The sequence below is a fragment of the Lycorma delicatula genome, chromosome 11 (assembly GCF_047948215.1).
Source record: "Lycorma delicatula isolate Av1 chromosome 11, ASM4794821v1, whole genome shotgun sequence".
Taxonomy (NCBI): Eukaryota; Metazoa; Arthropoda; class Insecta; order Hemiptera; family Fulgoridae; genus Lycorma; species Lycorma delicatula.
In genome coordinates this window covers 82,049,505-82,071,811 of record NC_134465.1, presented here as the reverse complement: position 1 = coordinate 82,071,811, position 22,307 = coordinate 82,049,505, and the positions used below count along the sequence as shown (strand labels likewise).

The 22,307-nt window shown below is 29.2% G+C and overlaps 1 protein-coding gene across 1 annotated transcript in view; it reads right to left on the bottom strand.

Moving 5' to 3' along the window:
- LOC142332573 (scoloptoxin SSD14-like) overlaps positions 1 to 20,218 on the bottom strand; it is a 121,415-nt gene extending 101,197 nt beyond the window's left edge. The window contains exon 1 of the mRNA XM_075379067.1: positions 20,017 to 20,218. The gene's annotated coding sequence lies outside the window, so the exon portion shown is untranslated. The remainder of the gene's footprint in view (positions 1 to 20,016) is intronic.
- Between the last annotated feature and the right edge of the window lie 2,089 nt (positions 20,219 to 22,307).

Below are 22,307 nucleotides of genomic sequence, written 5' to 3'. Positions count from 1 at the left end.
ACAAAAGCTTTAGACGAATTTTTATCGTATGAAAACAAAATAATAATTCTCTGTTGAACACTTAAGCATCACTGTAAAAGCCGAATCCCTACATTACGTAATTCACGCTTCGTGAATTTTACCAACAGAGTGTAATAGAAAGAGAGAGGAACGCTATTTTAAAATGATCAAGAAATATGGAAATAATTATATTTTTTTTATACTTTGCTCGATATATTTTTCCATTAGTTTAAGCTTTTAACTCGCTTCATAATAATGATAAAAATCGAAGATGATCTTATTTTACCCCCCGGTTATTTTTCTTTTATATAATGTAATTTAATTTCATTACTGAAATTTTCTTCAAATGATCTAAAGAAAAAATCCTTCCCTCCCCCGTGACCGAAAAGTTATAATTCGAAATTTATTTTATCATCTAATAACAAATATTTTTAATTGTATTTTCCAAACTTGGACAAATTTAAATTACTTTACATTTATCGACCGTTTAAGAAAAAATCATTTTAAATTTTAAACAACCACTCCTGAATGAAATTAATATTACTGAGAAAAGAAAAATATATAGAGTCCTATAATTGGAAAACCATGGGTGAATAGATTCTCAAATTAAGCGAAGAAAATGAGAGAAAAGCTTGGCTATTCCACAGTCATTTGGATTTTTTTTATAAATTTAAAGAAGAATTTCAATAATAAAACAAAATTATTTATGTTAATAGAATGACTGGGTGGTAAAATGTAAAACGAGAAGGGAATTGTTGGAGGCTTGCCAATATTTCTGACCATTTCTATCACAAGCGGTGACAGAATGATGAATATAACTTTCAGATACAGATTCTGTCAGAACTGGAAAGACTAGGAAAAAAAGCAACAAAAATTCCAAGTTTACTACCTTTTTTTGTTATAAAACGTTTTACTGCTGTTTTAGAATTGAATATCAGGTAAGATATTCAGAAGTATTGCTAGCAACAAAAGCGTACACAAAATTTAACCATTTGTGTGTGTTTTTCATTTTAATTTCTATATTGTTTAAATTTGTGTTTGATAATTAAAATACGGTTGAATTTAGGGAATTTATTTTTTGAAATACACAGCAGAAACCTGGTCAGAATGGAAATTTTTGTATAAATTTTCCTCAAGATGTGTTTAATAATTTAGACAAGTCTGATTTATGTGAAAACCGGTTACGGATAGTAATTTTAACATTACATTTGGTGAATTGTACAACTGAAGGATGGAATTATGGAAAGCTATTTTACTTATATTACAGGCTTAGGCAATAACACGATAAGATAATTTAAGAGAGAAAAGATTGGGTGAAATGAGGGCTCTTGTTTTTAAATGTCTGAATGCAATATTCAGGACATTTCACAAGTTTCCAGCCAAATGGAGAAACACAGTATATATGATATGTGCGACTGAATTGTAACCAGAATGGTATCGAACATGAAATCGTTTTCACTGCAGGGGCTCATATTCATTTACCTTACTGTTTGGAATTAAGCATTTTTACCAGTTTCAATGATTAGAATCAATGACAGAACGATCGAGGAAAATGAACAAAATTAATTTTTTCTCGGATGATGTCTGGAGAAACCAATGTATTTGAGGTACATTTATTTCAGATAACACACGCTTACTTTTAGCAATGAAAATCAAAAGGAAGAATTTATAAGAAAATACAGATAATCCATTAAAAGACAGCGCACAGTCAATTAAATTTATATTAAAAGTTAAATATTGTAAAAAGCAAACTAAAAAAAAAAAGAATTGTGATTTGACGGTAACTGTTTCAGCTAAAAAATAAAGTACAAAAATTTGATAATGCAATTTTAACGATCTAATAATCTGGCTAAACGATTTTATTTTTGCTAAAATAAATTACATTAAAACGATTAAAGTAGTAACTTAAACATTTATTATCAGGAAATTAACAATTAATTAAAATCTACACTGCAACATTATTTCACAGTAAAATTAGATGAAAACGGACAAACTTTGCCCTTGACATATTACTACCTAGGAGAAAAATGAGTAAATAAGTACATAAATAAAGAATTATATATAAAAAAAAAATTTCTGACTAAAATTTTAAGATCCAAACCCATGACGGCCATATCATACTCCTCTTCACTTCTTTGACCGATTCCAACCAAAATAAAATGGCATCAATGAACTAAATTTAGAGGTTATCGAGCAAAATTACTTAAAGATTGGTAAAAGTCTGAAGATATCAAGAAAAATTATAACTAATGAAGAAAAGCAAAGAAAAAATAGCGTTTTTATCCCCCATCGGTAAATTAAATTGCCCAAATAATACTTAACATAAAGGATATACTAAAGTAAATAATCATCTAATTAGAATAAGAATGTGACTCGAGTTCAGAAACAAAAACAAAATTTTGTCACCCCTTAAAAGGGATTTTGAATTAGACCAAATATTATAAAGAAGAATATTAGTTATATAAAAGGCATTACATTACATGAAAAAATTTATGAATATTTTAATAAAATTTTGGTATACAAAACCCATAAAGTCTGAATTTCTGTGCCCATTGATCAATTATGAAATTATGACCAAAATTAAATGACATCATTGTCTTATATATATTAAGCGGTTACATAAATCGCTTTCAAATATCTTTCCAGAATTTTTCAATGTTAGAGTGGATCAGCAAATGATCTGAAAAAAATCTTAAATGAAATATTTGACCTGATTAGTCTACATTCACTTACATACCTTTATTGTATAGCTATATACTATCCGATTATAAAACTGCAAAAGTAATAATCAGAAATTAAGCATTAAATTCAGTGGAAAATATATAAAATGAGGTCTTATGAAAATCAGCATCAGCTATTAATCATTAATCATCCACGATTATTATTGTTAAAGTAACTATTAATTTTTGTTTGCTAAAGATGTTCTGCAATGTAGAAAACTACATTGCAGTTATGTCGGTATCAAAGTTAAAAGTAATTTTAACTTGATGCTTTTCTATAATGATGTTTAACTGTTCATTTCTTGTTTCTGATGCCAGAAGAAAGTTACATTCTTCCATCGAATCTTGTGATCGATAACGGTTCATACTAAATATTTCATTAGTGGAAATGTTTATACCAAAATCTCCTGAAGTAATAATTATGAAAGTACTGTATGTCATAAGTTAAACAAAAATTGTAACTCGAGCGTAATATTACTAAAAAATATTTAATATTATTTGTTCATCGATCGATAAAGCAGTCTTAATCTACCGCATGAGGCTGATATATGAAGATTTACTAAGATTTTATTCACATAGAGTCAGGTACTTTAAAAAAAAAGAATTTTAATCTTTGTAAAATACAACGACCGAAAACACGAAAACTTTTTAGTTAAATGTTCAATTTATGTTAGTTTGACAAATAAGTATATTAATTTAATTAGAGCGCAAAAATAATTAAATTCTTTTGGAAAACGTTAACAAAAATCAGTTGTATAATTTTTATTTTGAGTATTGTGGAGCATTTAACGCTTGATTTTTTTTAAATTTATTTTTTATTTGCTTGGAAGAAAAATTGTTGATGTTTGTACATTCAATTCTTTAGTATGTGCATTTCATACAATTAAAATAAATAAACACGCGTATAAAAAATTTGTTGTAAATTATTTTTCAACAAAGTATAAGGCTCCTCTCACCAAAATGAAATTGTTGCATCGGTGTGGAAGTCTCTCGACTCCAGTTTCAAAACATTTCTCAAACCGTTTAATGTTTTTGACTGCAACATCACTGGTAATTTTGTTCTAGCTTTCTGAGAGATTTCCTATTCCATTAATAAAGAATTGTTCATTAGTGTGACATTCATGACCTTCTCATTGTTATCGAACTTAATGCTATGAAAACTATTTAAAAGGACCGAATAGGCAAAATATCTGATCGTGCAAGATCGGGATGGTAAAGAGAATATTAATACCTTCCAATTTGACTGTGAGTAGGGGAATAGGATCGGTAGGGATGCGGGGGTAATAATAATTGATAGGAGTAAAGGAGTAGTTTCCCAAGTCTTTTGAGAAATATTTAATGCAAACATTATCGTGCAAAAGAATTATTCCTTTTGAGAGAGAACCAAGAAGTTTCCTCCTTATTATAGGGTTTCACATCATTTTCTCTCATATCACAATAATAATCATTATTTACTGTGCGCTTTTCTTCCAAACAACAATAAATTAGGGCCTTTATATTCTCAAAATTCCTTTAACACCACTGAACCGGCTGACATGTAAGTTTTAAATTGTTTCCTGATTGGAGAACTAGAATGTTTGTATTCCGTATTCTGATGTTCAGATTCAGAGTCAAATGAAGAATCTAAATTTCATCGCTAGTTATAACGCTATCTAAATTAGTATTTACCTTCCGTTAAAAACCGTTGTTCAAGTTTAGTAAAAATTAAAGTTTTGTATCTGCGATTTTGAGTTGACTGTCTCGGAACCCACCTTAAACACATTTTGCATTAATTCAGCTAGGTTCTCACGAGTAATGGAATGGATAGTACTGATTTTCATACTACAAATTTCAGCTATTTCACAAGTACAAACTTCCACCGGTCTTTGCGACGATGAAGTCACTTGTTTATCCCGATTTAAAGAATTCTATCCACTTTTACAACATTTCACGGATACTTTTTGCCATACTGTTCTAACATATCCGAATGAATTTCTATTAACATCACGCTTACAGAAAATAAAAATCTTATCACTCCTCATTATTCTTCCAAGGTACACATTAAAAGCGGAGCTAACGTTTTGAATAAAACAAAAGAGAGGATAAGTAAGTTTTTTTCAAATAACTGATATTTTTAATGTCAAAGGCATCTAGAATATCAGACAGTTATAGTTTATTTATTTACATATTTTTTGTAATATTGCCATTTGTCTTTAAAATACTGAACAATCCTGATAAAATAGTATGTCTGGATCAATAAAAAACCCGACAGAGTAGCTCTTCTTTATATCATTTGTGGTAAGCCTGGATCGGGATGCTTTATATTCTTGGGAATGACTATGCCATATTTCTGAGAGAATTTTACCTAATTGTAGTCATCTTAACCGTTATTTCACTCGATTTACCTATATTTAATTGCTTTTATTTAGCCAAATTTTTTCTCGGTAGATGTTTACAATAGCTTAGACACAGTTAATATTTTGATCGGCATTACAAACATCAGTTAAAAAGCTCGGTTAAAATCATTTTTGCCGTATTTTCATAATGTCTATACAAGCGTAGAGCTTAAAATAGGCTATTTATGGAAAATTTACTAATATTAATTTAGATAATTTAACAATTTCAATTCCGCTTCTGAACTAAAACTTGAATTATTTAAATAACATAAATACAAAAAATAAATATCTATTAATAAAAATAATAATAGTAATAAAACTTTACATTCAAAGTAACTTTTAAATCTTATCCGAGTCGGAACGGGAGAAGGGTAGGAGGAATGAGGGCGCTTCTCTGAGCTTATGAATGTAATGCAAATGAGTCAACGAGATAAGCATCATGTTAAATATGCTCAGGGACAATTTATAAGGTATTAAACAGCATTAGGACTGCAGCGACTACACTCACAGACACGGTTTGTAATTATAACATACAGCAAATTTAAACTTCCTGCTGGTACACTCTGATCTTACAAAGTTAGAGAACCGAAACATAAATTAATCGCTATGACTTTTAACTAAATATTTAAATTACAGAATTAGTTGCTGTATTTTATTCTTGAAGTGTTTTCATATTTCAAAATAATTATTGTTGTATTACTAGTTATGGCAAAATTTACGATAGAATATAATCTTTTTTTTTTAAATAACCTAAGAGTTGCTTTAATTTAAATAGAAACCTTAATTTTTAAGTCAGGTTCCTTAATGTTTTCCCAAGTAGCTTTTTAAATTTTGGAGGAAAAGGAATTTTTATTGTAGATATAATTAAGTTGTTCAATAAATAAATTTTATTAGTAATTTGATGCAAAAATGTACTAAATCTTGGGTAAAAATCTGGAATACAATAAACCGAACGTAAAGTTGAGATACTGGGATACATATATTATCGTCTAAAGATGAAAATGTTCATATCCAAGATGCTTACACATGGAATAAACGCCCCGTACCACAAGGGATAACATCTTTTGGGGGCTCCCCAAGAACAAAATGGGCTATCCGATAATCTTGGGCCTACAGATATGACTCATGTAGACTGATATTTTGATAATTAAAAACATTAACAAGTATTCTTCTGTTTATATTTATGAATTTACAACCTTTGTTAAAAGTCACATAAACCTCTATCAAACCAGACCACAGTATAACTCAACTCAATTATTTGACGTAAGAGAATCGGCCTTATACTTCCGCTGAACAATTTAAATAATTTTCATACCGATTTATTTAAAATACAATTAAAAAACTTTCTTTTACAAAAATAATATTACTCTTTCAATGAAGTTTTAGATAATAATTAAAATAATAATAATAATAAAAACCCTAATTCGTTGTATTTTTTATATTTAATGTAATTATGACCGCTTCATATCTTTATGATTTTTAAATAATTAATATGGGCTTTCAGATTTATTGTTTTATCTTATAATTTGTTTTTACAAAAATAATTTAGTTTTAATATGGATAATTTTTACATTATATAGACGTGATCTATATATAATGTATTAGTATTATGTAACAGTCAAAATAAGAGTTTAATCTTATTTTTTCCTGCAAGTCTTACTGTACGACAGCGTTAGAAGATGAGAGCTACATGCATTTTATGGTAAACCGTAAATGCAGTTTTATGAATCGCCAATCCAGGGCACACACCCAAAAAATTGAACTTTTGTGAGATTGTGCAAAAAAGAAAAAGAAAAAATTGTGAAACAGCATTTGTTACATAGGGTAGTATTTATTTGAGTTCGTGGAATGGCAATTAGAAAATAAAGTCGTACTCAATTACACACATAGAAGGCGATTGCAAACTACTGGACTCCAGTAACAAAGCGCTAGTGACTAATGCGTAACAAAAAAAATAATTAAATGTTAAACTAATACAATATCGCTGATTAATATGTAAATGGACAAATATACTTATCTCTCCCCTTCCCCGATAACAGACAAGTACCTAATATTATATTTAAAATCATAAAAAATGCCTGATTCTTTCCTAACATATAGTATCATGCCTTCTTTGTACTTTTAGAAAAATATACTGTAAGCACTTAGAAACAAATGTTACCAAAAGTTGTTTTTATTTTTGCATATAAGTAGAGGAAAAGAAAAAACCATTAATAATATTAAAAATAAAAAGATGCAGTGTTTTTGGCTATTTACATTAAGCGTATTTACATTTGTCATATTTTGGTTATTCATAAAAGTTCTCGTTTTACATGTAATATTATGGTAAACGATGTGTTTTTTTACAGATTAATAACTGACATTATTTTCCACGACAAAGTAGAAGTAGATGGTATATTTACCACTATAATCACTGTAAAAGTTATTCCTTCAAATAATAATTTTAATATATTAATCGTGCTATGATCACTGCTATTAGATAAATTATAATAGTGAAAAAGTAACGGATAATGTTTTTGTAGATAATTTGTTCAATAATGACTAACAGAACCGGTAGCAAGGTAGGTGACAGAATATTCCTTTGATGAATCGCCTTTGATGAAGGTTGTTAAAAGAAACCTAAGATTTAATTCTCAGTAACGCTACAGTAGTTAGCTTAGGTAATAAAATATCTAAGTTACGTAAATTTGTAACTGCATATCAGTGAGGCTGCATTTTCTATTTTATCAATAGAAGTAAATTAATTAGTTAATCTCACAATTAATTTTAAATTAGAATTAATTAAATAAATTAATATCAAACTGAATAACTGAATGTATTTAATAAATGCAAAGTTACCCTTTGTAACATCACAAACTGTTATACACTCATCCTTATTAATTGAATAATCAAAGGAATTTATCAAAGAAATAATGTTTACTTACATATTAATTTAATAATGTACAAATACAGTGCGCCTCTGTTTATAAATTTATAGTGGTAATATGTAATTAGTAATTACATTTTTTTGAATAATAAAATAAAATAAACAGAAAAATAGTTTCATATCTATTTAATTAACTCCGGAAATATGTAAAATTCATGGCAAAATTATTACGAAAAAATAGTATACGTCCCTACACTGAAACAATTTATTTCTAATATGACCAACATCAATCCAAGCTCCCATTACGTGAAAATACGAACGTTTGAAGGGCATCAAATCAGACCCAAATTTTTTACCCGACAGTTTGACTTTTTTTTTCACAATTGTGTATTAACACAATTATACCCGACTAAACCAATAAAAAACACTATTTTCACTATTATGTATAATAATGATGATAGTAAGAATAATCATTAATAACTTATATTTAATAATACTTACAATTTCTATTTTAATTTAATTAACTTCATAAAATTACTAACTGAAATCAGAAAAAAATATAAGTAATAAAAAAAAAAGAAAAAAGATAATGAAAAAATTCTAGGACCAAAAAAAAACAGGTGAAATAAATACAAATTCAAAGGTAATAAAAATCTTTACAAATAGAATGAAAGTAAGAAAACATCAGATACCATCAGAAAAAGAAGTGCCAAATTCTTCGGTCATCTTATTAGAATAAATGATAACAACCTCACAAAACAAATCATTGACCCCCATTTACAACAAAAAGAAGATAAGTCAATAGATCTCAATAGTCAAAAACATTTAAAAGGAATGAAGATATCTGAAGAAATAATACAAGATAGAAGAACGTTCAGAAGATTGGTACTACAAGATTAGAAGAGTTTTCAAGAGAAAGGGAAATAAAAACTAACTACGTCTGGTCAGAGAGAGGAGGAAAAAACAAAGCGAAAGAATGAAGAACTATTATTATACCAGGAATGAAAACGTCCAAAAGAAGGAGAATGAATGTAAAATGTTTCTCACGTGTTCCTCAGTCAGCAAAATACGTAAAAAATTTCTTCAACTTTATGGCACTACTTACTGTTCGATTTATGATTCGTAATAGCCAAATAATAATAATATTTACAAATAAATTTTACTTAACGACTAATTTTATTGTATTATTTGAATTTAAAAATTTTGTTTAACAATAACTAAAGGCGGTGGAAAAGTTTTGCAATCCTTGGCCAGTTTCTTCTATACTCTCTTCTATATTATTATTTGCTATAAGAAATAATAAACTGTACAAGAATGTGTGTGTGTGCGTGCGTGCGCGCTCGTGTGTATGCTTGTACGTTGCATAAATCTTTATATTAAAAAATGTACTTGTTTGTAATAATTTTTTGTTAAATGAAAAGTTTCAATTTTGTGTTACAAAAAGGTTTTTGTTGTTAAGTAAAATTATTAAAAAATTTTTTTTATAAAAATTAAAAAAAAAATTATTTTTATAACTTTTCTTTCTTTTTAAGATAACTTTTTTTAATAATTATTAACAAAAACTTTTTGCTCTCTCTTAAGGATTTAACAATAAGGTGATGATAATTTTTTCTCTTACATTTTTAGTGTTCCAAAACTAAAATATTTTAGTCAATAATAACATTAAAATCTTCCTCTTTTAATCTAATGATTACTTAAACTAAAACATAATGAAGTGCGCTATTTAATAAATTAAAAAAAAAAAAAAAAAAATGAATTTATTACATCATTCTGATCCCCGTAGCAGATGCTTGTGGCCTTGTGATGTTCCGGGTCGCTGAACCACCTCCTCCATTTATAGCACCCTGATGGACTTTAGCAGAGGCCGTTTTTAGACCGTCAAAATCTAACAACTCATGACAGCCATCAGTTTGGCTCTGTGAACCAATGCAAATGCCTCGGCAGACGTTTCCATTAGTGTATTTACACAACTTACTATTGCCTTCATATGGCTTCCTCCAACACCGACCAACTACCGTAACATACAACCCTCAACTATAAAAATGACCTATTCGCAGAAGCGCGAACCTGCACCTTCCTGTAACAGTTTCACACAAAAACTGTTTCCATAACTAACTACAATTAGACTATGCACTCAGATTATTACTCGATTGACTCTTTAAACACCAAAACTACTATTATCATACCAACAAAACAAGTGTTGATCGTACAACAACAATTTTGTCCTCTAATTAAATTCATTCAAGAAACAAATTCACAAATTTAATCGGCTTCTAATGAAAACACATTATCTCACACATGCTCTGATCCACTTTCAGGAGCGGGGAAAATGCCTACATTCTCCCTCAACTCAGCTCCATCACACAGTTCTCCATAGTTCCATTAACATCCTAACAGCGAATATCCCAGCAAATTGGGGCTCGATGCCAAAACGCCTTTCTTGGCAAAGTAAGCACCCAGGCTGGCCCCTAGCCACCCGGCTAGGGGCCACTATTACTATTCTATCTAAACATCCGTAATAATATCAGATCCCCTCAGCCATCTCAGGAAGCCAGCAACTATGTTCCATTCCCTTTCTGTTTTCCAGTTAACTTGCAGATTAAAACCACAATTCATCCTCGCAAGCAATCTAACTGCTTTGGTACATTCAACTTCGTATCTGGGCAGACATATAAGACAGGTGCACATCATCAATGATCTTACCCTCTAGACGCAAGCCTGAATTAATCTAACCAAATCTGGACAACCTATCTTGAAAATCACAATGACCAGAAGAAACTGCGTACTATGCCGATCGGGAGAGATCCATCTAACCACCTGCATACATCTTTCATGAGAAATGACCATCGGATCATTCAGTCTACCTGAACTGCGCATAAATGGAAATCCTAGTTATTTCCTTCAAGCACCAAGAAGTAAATAGACTTACCTTCTCGATATCATAAATTAATTGGCGCTCGGTCCATAAGGATATCAATGTGCTTAATACCAGAAAGAAAAAAGACCGCCTCTCGAGAAACCAATCTTTATAGGCAACAATCACAGACAGAAATAGGGGACACTGGGCACTCAACAAAATATTCCTATAACGACTGTATTTTATTCTACGAGCCCAGACAGGTTTTGGCATACAGGATTATTTCTCTGAATACACCCTTACGTAGAACACGCACGGTTTTGAAATTATGACCCTAATCAGGGTGAACTGCTCTCTGAACACCGAAGTAAGCATTACAAGCCTTTTTGGGAGCATATTGAAAGTAATCCTCATTCCTTGAATATCTCAAAGCCTATCATTTGCATACGCGATGACGCAGTATCCACTTGGTAACCTCAATCGCATCAAAAATTTGAATTCAAAGAACCAGAGCAGTGGTCCTAAAACATTACTCTGCGGACAACCTTTAAATAGTCTCCTACTTCAGTGACACCATTTCAAAGAACGACGTCTCAATCGCTGAAAAACTATATAAAACATTCTGCATACAATTACTCTTGTGCAGTTGAAATAGGGTAGAGGGCCTCCACCGATTATTAAAAGTGCCTGATATGTCTAAAAAGATACCTAAAACATATTCAGACTCGATAGAAGAACCGATCGATATTCATATCCTTAGAATTTCATTTTATGTTTTCCTGCCTGGATGAAGGGTATACTGATCGTATGTCAAAAGTTTCTAGAATTTAATCTAGCAGCCATACTAATATACAAAACCTTCTCAAAAACCTTGCCAATAACTGGCAGGAGCGTTAAAGACCTATAAGAGGAGCTCAAAGTGGGGTCCTTGTAACAACAATTTTATCAACATGTCTAGGCAACGTAGGACACAATTCTAGGGATAATTTAAGAACATAACAACCCTACAGTTGCAGAATTTTATTATTTAAAACATAAAAATATGGACAAAAACAGAAGATAACATAATGAATAAAATAAATTTACTTATATTATCAAATAAAGATTAAGGTATTAGAATTTCTAAAAAAAAAAAAAATGGAATAAAAATAATAAGTACGTTTTCATTTAAAGATGTACTAAAAAATTAAAAAATAATTTCATTTTTATACTAAATCAAGAATAAACGTTTTTAATAAACTCTTTGATTAAATTCATATACCATTTTATATTGATAATGATAATCTATAAATCTGTTTTCTATTCACGGTAGTAAATATACTTTTTGTGTGAACATTTATTTATTACATCTCTCAGCTACATTTAATTATAATAATGCATATCGAATGAATTTATTAACAAAATTCCATTACATTTTATATCACAAATAATAAAAGCGTGAGGTGCCCTTCATTGTATTACATTATATTTTATAATAATTTCATTGATAATTTGCTATGCGATACAATGAAGGTCCCCTATCTGAATTTAAGCAAAGAGTTTATTTATTATAAACATTTATCTTGATTAATATGAAATTGAAATTATTTTTCTTTTTTTTAATGCATCTTTAAATATATTTTATATTGGAGAATTTTTCCAAACAATTTATACTTTTATTCAATAATTTCCAAATCGTGAAATTTCGGTATATTTTTGTGATTTTTTAATTAGTAAAAAAAAGTATTTTAAAAATTAAAAAACCTTATTTTATATTTTTAGTCTCAATTAGACTAAAAGAAATTACTGTCATAATTAGGCGGTGTATTATTATGAAACTTATCTATCGGGCCCAATTTCGGCGAAAAGTGTTAATTTATCACTTTCAGACATTACACATAAATGCTTACGTAACTCTACACAATTGTATACAATCTTAGATCTATTTCTTATGAAATATAATGATGTATCAAATGCAATAGCAAATATTCCATAATTAACTGCATCATTTTGTTATTGAACCTCGGAAAAAAAATTTTATTTACTAAAATCTTTTTCCCCAAGAGGTATGGGAATAATCTATTAAAAAATAATTCGTGCCAAATATTTCAATTTTAACTATTCCAAAAATCATAAATATTGCAATCATGAAATGACATGCATGCAGTATTTATGCACTATATAGTCAGATATAGTGCGAACAACAGCATTTCAAAAAACTTTTACTCTCAGTCCATAAAATTCGTGGTACTTTTTGTTTCTCCCCCCCAAAAGTTTAGAAGTTTTTTACCTGGAAATAACTCAAAATAGCAGGATTTATTGATATTAACAAATAACCAGGTTGGAGAAATAACCATTGTAAGATCCAAATATTTCATCAATTAAGATTTTATTTGGTTGTAACTCTGGAAACAATGAAAATAAGTACCGCTTATATATCGTTGAAAAGCTCTCAGTGAGATTGCAATCAAAAGAGCAGGTGCATAACTAGATGTTACCACAGTCTTAAATCAAAATTTCAACATTCTACGGTTAATCGTTTTTGAGTTATGTGAGATACATACGTACAGAGGTCACGCCGAAACTAGTCAAAATGGATTCAGGGATAGCCAAACTGGATGTTTCCGTTGAAATTTAAAAACCGAAATTTTTCGCGATTACAATACTTCCTTTACTTCGTACAAGGAAGTAAAAAGGTTACTGTGATAGCTCGCTCGCTGTCCTTTAGGGTCAAAATTCAGACCATATCTGGTGCGTTTGTGTGTGTTGCACGTACGCGTGTTATTTTGTGTGTCTAAACCGGCAAAGTTATACAAGAATATAAAATATCTTGCGCATCTTTTTCATTGCAAAAAATTTCTATACATTTTAGATCCGAGGTCTATGAAAAAAATTTGTAGACATTTCTCGGGAGTTCAATAATATGAAGTACAAACTTTCCAAAAAGTTTTGAAAAATATATAAACCGATGGGAGTTACAAATAATGAACACCAATTACTCAGACTATTTTGTTAAGAATTAAATTTTCTGCGCGTTTAGTTTAAAAGTATTATATATTAATTACCAATTTATTGTACGTCATACACAATAAACAAAGGTTTTATCCCGATTTCTTGGTTTTCACCCCAAATTTCTCAATAAGAGCAGATAAAGTTATTGGACTTATTTTACTCAATTTTGCAGGTCAAAAACCATAAGAAATCACTAATTCTGCTCCTTAATTAACGACCTGAATATTTCAGTACGACCTCAAGGATAGTTGAAATCCAAGGGAAATCATTCGCTAACCGCAACTCGCAAACGACTATTTTAGGACATAAATTTATATGAACATTTTTCATTATTTTCACGAGTAGAATAGATTATGACAGTCTCGTGATACATTCTGTACATAACCAAATTAAAATTTTTTCTCAACAAATTTTGAGGTAAAAACTATTTAAAAATTATATTGAATATCCCCGTTCTTTAAATCCGATCAAGCTAAACTAGGAAAATTAATATAATTTAATAATCATACTCTGTAATTCCGGTTGGAAATTTGCCGCAGAAAGCCGTGTACATTGCAATCGATTTACAATATTTTTTTTATAGCCGTAAAATTGACATCTGTCTCTGTTCTCTGTTAAAAATTCTTTTCGAGAGTTCAAAACGTTCATGCCGCTCGGTATGTAACCGTTTCAACGCATTCATTGGCATTTGGATTTTTCTTCTAAAGCCTTTCTAACGGTTGTAATAAGCGAACAATGAACGACGTTAACGATGAATAAATGCCACTTCTACACCGCGTCAATTTTCATGCGTTTCGTGCACTATTTGTGTGATTGTGATAAATTATTTTATTAAACGTTTTAAAGTTTTCATGCCCTGCGGTAACCAACCGGTGGGACAAAACCAGAAAGACTTACCTTGTTCTTTACGTACTTGTTTCGAGGTGGAAAACTATTTTAAATCGTATTTTTTTTAATGTTTCACAGTCGAACAGGTAAATTGAAAGATACTGTTAGCCAATTTTGATTCTAGCTATGAAAAATATTAAATCGCTCTATTTTTGGTTAGTGTTTTCGAAACCCGAATTTTTTTTGTTAAATATTTTGTATTCAACAATTTTTTTAAAAGACATTTCACAACCCTAACCTATGTGTAAAATTTTTTATATGTCTTCCTGGAGGCTCAATTTTTTTACGATCTCAGTACAAATACAGACAGTTTTAAGGTAGGAGGATTTACTAAATTAAATTTTTCTACTGTTAACTGTTGAAAAGTTATTATATATAAATATGTAGTTTGCATTCAACGAACCACGTTTAACATAAATAAAATATTTTATAATCGTAATTTTATTTAATTCGGTCAGTTAAAACCTAATTTAAAAAATAAAGACAAATTAACGACTTCATCGAAGGAACAAATTTTAGTTTTCGTTTACCGATATTAACACTCATCTTGAAAGAAAAATGTAATCTATAGTTTTGTGGCCTAAATAATAAATAAGGCAAGAAATTCCTGACTCAAGATGCGTGGCTTATAAAAAGCTTTGGGTAAAGGAATACGAAAGTAAAAGTTCGTGACATGAATATATAACATACGATCTTGTATAAACTTCTTTCTATTTAAAAATAAGGAAAAGAATCCTAGGCCCTTTTTAAATGTAGTTAAACTTCTAAAATTAAATCCAATTACAATTTATTGTATTTTAGTCAATTATATTTCAAGGATTTGTATTTATTTATAATTTTATTATCATATTTAAAACTGGAATGATTTTTCTTTATAAAAAAAAAACAGAGATATTTATTTAAAAAGAAAATACCATGAGTTATGTCAATTATTTTTTTAAAAAAAAGAACATATTTTCGAGGTATTTAATAAGTAATTCGGGTTTTATCATTAATTCATTAAAGTTTAAACCTAATTTCACCGTAATCTGAAAAATTTCAAGTAAAACAATTTAAGAAAGATTAAGAAAGTTCAATGAATTAAAAGAAAAAACTTCCTTTAGTCTAAAGTATCGATTTTAAACCTTTTATTTACTAACAAACTCATGAAATCAATTTTACCAGCTTAAGAACAACGCGCATTATTAAAATTAAATGAAAAAATTGCCATAATTCGATGACATATTAGAAAGAGTGATTCTCGAAGAATGTAATAAATTTTCCATATTCTACCGGTGGAAATAAAAAAGAAAATTCATATAAACGTAGGTTGAGAAACGCTCGTTAGCAATTGTCGGGTAGTAAAAGATTTCTCTTTCATTTGTAACCCGGAAATCAGTACTAATTGGGATTAACATTAAGGAGTATATTTAGTGGTTTTTAAATGAAATCTAACCTTTCATCTGAAATCGGCCTTTCATCCGGAGGTCCCCCGGGTTCGAATTCCGGTCAGGCATGGCATATTCACAAACGCTACAAATCATTCATCTCATCCTCTGAAGCAATACGTAACGGTGGACCCGGAGGTTAAAAAAAAAAATCAGATCGGAAAAACTGAAAAAAAATCCCAGAACTATATCGTTAGTAGTTTTCGATAAATCTGGTGTTAAAAAAAATGTTCGCCTTTAATCTAGAGTCAAAAAACTCACAATTTTATATTAGACATAAAATAATGATTTTTTTACCGAGTAATAAAACGCAAAGGTTTTGACCAAACTAATAGAATTCGATCCTGAGTAAAATTATATGAATAAAGTCCACAATAAATAAATACAAATGTAAGAAATTTTGATTTTATTTTTAAAAAAAACATAACAAAATGTGGCAGAATTTAACTAAATATTAAAGTAACAAATTTTTTAATTTTACAGAAAAAAATAATTAAAAATTTTAGATAAATAACAAACACAAAAATAAAACCGACTTACAACCAATTAAATTGTTTAAATGTCCTCTGTCAATGTGATAATAAACAGCGTTATACCCGATTAACAATTTATTTTATGGCTTTCCGTTTGTCAACAGGATTGTTTTGTGTTAGTTGTATTGCACTCAGAATTCTAATAACCGATTCTTCTCTTACACACGTGTTTTACTTTTGTTCATATACTAATGATTTCAAGCGGAGCCACCGGTAATAGTTTGTGAGTATGTGTGTGTGTGTGTATGTGCGCGCGCGCCATCCACAATAAATCATATCAGGCATTAATCCATATTATACAGTAATCCGTATCAGCTGACCTTGGAGGACAATGTGGTAAAAAATATTATTTCTTTAATAATGGCAAAAAAAAGAGGCGAAGTGCCATTTTGTTTTTTGATTAATAAACTTCGAAATTTTTTCATCTATTTTTAGTTTATATGGACTTAATTCACATCGTTTTAGTTAAGATCAAATTCTTTACAAGTTTTGTTTAAAACTTTTACGTATTTATTACTAGTTTAACAAGATTATTTTATGTCAAACATAAAATAATCTTGTTAAGTGTCGGCTGGCGAAATCATTCGCCAGCCGACACTCGCTAATGAAGCTTTTTGAAACCTATGTTTATATGAACCTATCTTATGTTTAAACCTATGTTTATATGAACTTTCTTTTTCATTTTCACCAGCAGAACGTTCCGAAAGTTTATTACATTCTTTTTGAATCACGAATTTTTGAAAATTACATAAACAAAAATAAAAGACGGCAGATCGTCGACGCGAAAATCTTTACTCTTTACAGAGCACCACAGTGAAACTTTATAACATCATGCAAAGAGTAACGTAAAAAATCATTCTAATGTTTGAGTAACATTTTGAGATACGGACTCATAGTACTGTATATCGCCCCTTCAACCATTTATAAACAAAACTAAATGGTATCAGTTACCCGTATTCTTAAGACTTCGTACAAAATTTCATAAAAATTAATTCATCCAGCCTGAAGATATCAAGCAAAACGATAATTAACGAAAAAAGGAAAAAAAATAAGCTTAATATCCCCCATCCCCGAATCTGTAATGAAAGGTATATACGGTAATAGAAAGAAATCATCTCATCAGTAAAACAATGTGATTTCGATCCATTAACGACAAAAAAGAGATAAAAATGTTTTCTGCCCCCCACCAAATTCTGGGAATTTCAATGAAACCAAATACAACCAAAAAGAATCTCAGCTAATGAGGATTAAGTTATAAATAATAAATTTACCTAATAATCTTCATGTAAAATTTTGAACTTTTTTTTTTTTTGACTAAAATTTTGATGCATAATGTTTGCATCTCGATTCCTTTACTAATTGTAAAATGGTTAAATGACAACAGTGCTCTATGTACAGAAATCATCGTGAAAAAATTTCATTCGAATCGGTCCAACCAGTCTGTTTGTAAAAACCAAAACAAATATATATATATATATATATATATATATATATTAAAACATAATAATTCTGTAAATTTTTGAAATTATGATTTTGATTAAAGGGAGTCATGAAAAAGTCAACTTCCCACTTGTAAAATTAACCCGATTAGTCTATTTTCCCCTTTGTAATATACAATTTCTTTTTGCTGTTTAGCCTCCGGGAATTACAGTACAGGTATTACTTCAGAGGATGAATGAGGATGATATGTATGAATGTAAATGAAGTGTAGTCTTGTAGTCTTGTGAGATGTGTGGTTAATTGAAACCCAACCACCGAAGAACACCGGTATACACGATCTAGTATTCAAATCCATGTAAAAGTAACTAACTGCCTTTGCTAGGACTTTAATGCTGGAAATCTCGAATTCGAAATCAGCTTATTTGCGATGACGAGTTCACCACTAGACTAACCAGGTAGGTTTAGCTTTCTTACAGACTTAGTCATCATTGTTTGTCAAAGTGATGGCAAAATTTATTTAAATTTTATAATATACCGTACATTTATAGCTAGGAGAATACCTGACAAAAAATAGTCGTTAAAAATAATAATAATTCTACGTTGATTTTTTTGTAAAATAGTCATTATTAAAATTACTGTACATTTCATCATCGGTGTAATCATTGATTACATCATACTCTCCTAGGTATGATATACATAAACGTTATTAAAAACATCTTTAAGGACTCTAGCATCTAATATTGGATATTTTCATAAAATTAATTTTTTTAAGAGTTTTTTTAACTGTTATATTAAAAACCAATTTATACAATAAAACATTTAGCATATTTTTATTTAGGAAGTGACATTAAAAAATAACGCTAAGTAGAGTTACCTTAAATTGAGCAATTTAATGCGATTAAATTTAATTGAATACAGTATTATTATCTTCATCAGTAAAATTACCCTTTGAAAGGTAAGCCCAAAAAGTCTATCAGATGCTTTTGTTTCAGTCTTAGTACAGTTTTTTGATGTCTAATAGATTTATTGTCAAATGATTTTAGTGGATTTCAAGATTGCTTTTCGTATTTATTTCTAAATTTTGAAATGCTTTAAACGGTAGAAAGTTTGAATCTGTATAAAAAAGTTTATTTGTGATGTACCTGATGTTTAACTAAACGTTTAATTTTTTTTTAACTGGAAACGCTGAATTATTACTATGTTGAATAGAATGTCTAACTAGTGTGAGACAAGGATCTCAAAAATATGTAAACGTGCATTCATTTTTTAATCTGTTTTTTAATAAAATGTCGTGAACTGAATGAAAATACTTAGAATTATATAACTCAAAGATATTATTTTTCTATGTAATATATTATTACCAATGATAAGCACAAAAGAAACCCTTCAAATAATGTATAACGTTTCGTTAAAAAATGTACACCTTTTTTGTTAAAAACATAACGGATCACCAGTTTTGAAACTTCCCATAAATTCTCTTTACAAAATAAAAACAAGTCCTCAAAACTAATTTATTGGATGTAGACTTGGACACTCGTATTAAAAAACATAAGTTGAATCAAGAACCTGTTGTAGTTTATTATCAAAAATCAAATAAAGCAAAATATTACACTAATTTAAAAAAAATGATATGGAATAGTAATAGGTTAATAAAGTAAAAGGGTAGTGTGTCAAAAGTTCAGCCTTTACTTTAATTTAAATGTAGACGAGTAATATGAAGTTAAAACAAAAGAATTACGGGACTCGAAATTAACATGTTCCTTGTAAGGTTAAATGAAAATTCTAACAAATAATATTGCATCACACTTTAAAAAAATTACACTATAAATCTACCTAGAAGGTGATAAATTTCGAAAATTCTGAAAATAAAAATAAATTATTAACATAAGTTATTACGAACTACTTAAAACAAGACTTACATTTCAAAATACTTGTTTGACAAATAACGGCCATTGCACTTGTAGGTAGCGTAGCGATCTACTAAAGCGTTGTTTTTACATATAACATTGTCGCCGTAAATAATTTATCTACTAAAATAAATACACTAATATAAAAATTAATCTAATAAATTATAATTAACATTATATTTGAACAACAACTGTCGTAGTGAGTAATCGGCTGCTGACAAAACTAACGCTGCCTACAACAGTATCATGAAGCGCATGCGCGTAACATGACTAGTTGGTTACATACACAACTGCTAGCTAGCAGCTACTCACTAGACACAGTTAGAGCACATCAACAGCGTTTCTGTACACGATGACTCATCTGTATACAATAATGCTTTTAAAACATACTAGGCGGCATGTTAATATTCAATTACCGTCTTTTTACTAATTTAAAAAATTATTATTTGCGTAGTCATAACAATAGTCGTGTACACAAATTAATCGTTAATTATATATATTTTTTTTTATATTAATTTTATTCAAGTTATTTATTACTCGTAATAGATAACTTTATTCTTTTATTACTCGTAATTATGACCGAAATTTATTTTTTTTCATTCTTCGATAATTATAAAAATTTTACGATGGATTTTTTAATAATTTATATCCATCCAGTCCAGAGACATTTATCAAAATACTGGCTAACAGAGGTACATTTGGATGTGATAGGTGTGCGTTGGAAACATACATCTTCCGATGTTTTTAATAATTTTTTTTTTTTTTTTTTTTTTTGCTAAGTGAGTCTTGAAATTAGTCATAACTCAGACACCTAAAATTTCGTTAGATCATTTTCCTTTTACATGACATGACAATGAAAGAGAACTATGATAACTTGCCTACCATACTCAATGAAGTTAAATATGAACAGTGTCAGTGGGATATTTATGGAAATTTGAAAACGATAGGTATATTGCTAGGGCTTCAAGAGGGTTTTACATATATTGTTGTGTTTTGTGACTGTGGGAGAGTCTGATACAAAAACATTTCATTAATAAAGATCGGCCTCGTAGAACTTCTTTAGAACCAAGTACTTCAAATATAACGTACGCTTCCCTTGTTCATCCGATAAAGATATGCTTCTCCTGCCTCTCCATATTAAGCTTGGATTAATGAAACGATTTTTTAAACCTATAGACAAAGAAGGTGCTTTAAGTACTTTAAAAAAACTATTTTCCCAGTTAAGCAAAACTAAAAAGAAGGCCTCACATAATTATTAGACTTCAAATAAGGTGACTTTTAATAATCCGCTTTTTAAAGAAAAATTAAACGACAAAGAATCGATAGCTTGTAACTGTTTTGTAAGTGTTGTGATGGGATTTCTGGGTAATAAGAAACATGAAAACTATAAAACCTTTATAGATGAACTCTTAAAAGCTAATGAATTAATAGGATGACGCATGTCCTTAAAAATACATTTTTGCACTGTCATTTGGATTTTTTCCGAAAAAATTAGGAGTAGTAAAGTACGACCGATGAGAGAGACTTCACCAGGACATCAGGATAATAGAAACAGAAACCCTGGGACCATCTATGATTGGTGACTACTGCTGGTTTTTAAAAAAAGAAAATTCTACTGAACAGAAGTGAAAAAATTGAAATATTTAGTCGCTGCATTGTACCTTTATGTTTTATCATACGTAAATATGTTTTAACATAGATCACATAAATTTTGTAACATTTCATATTTTTTATTGCATATGGTCCTTATTACGTCTTTAATCTTGATCTTATGTCTTAAATGTCTTTAATCTTTAATCTTATGGTCCTTATACGTCTTTAATTAAATTTAACGTGTTTTAGATTTAAATATACTTTTTATTCGACATACATTTCAAAAATATGTCTGCTGTTTTAGTCGAAGCCCTATCCCCTATAACAAAAAAACTGTAAGTGTTACTGTATTTTACATAACATTTTTGAATTTTGGACCACAAAATACGCGTATTTTAAATACAGATACTTTCGTCGATGCTACTTAATAAAAGTTTAAATTTGCTCGACAGTGAGTAACAAAAAGTTTTTAAAATTCAACAAATATTTTTGATTTTTAACTCGGTTCCACACAAATAATAATTTACACACAAAGGTTTTATACCGCTGTTTATAAAGAAAAAACTCTTGCGCAGTTCTGCGCAAGAAGACCGTTTTTTACTTTTGTCTCCTTTTGAAAACGTATCAAAAGAACCACCCTTTTTTAAAAATCTTCCCATGTAATCTTCTGTAATACTAGATACAGTTGGATTTTGAATCGTGCAAATTAA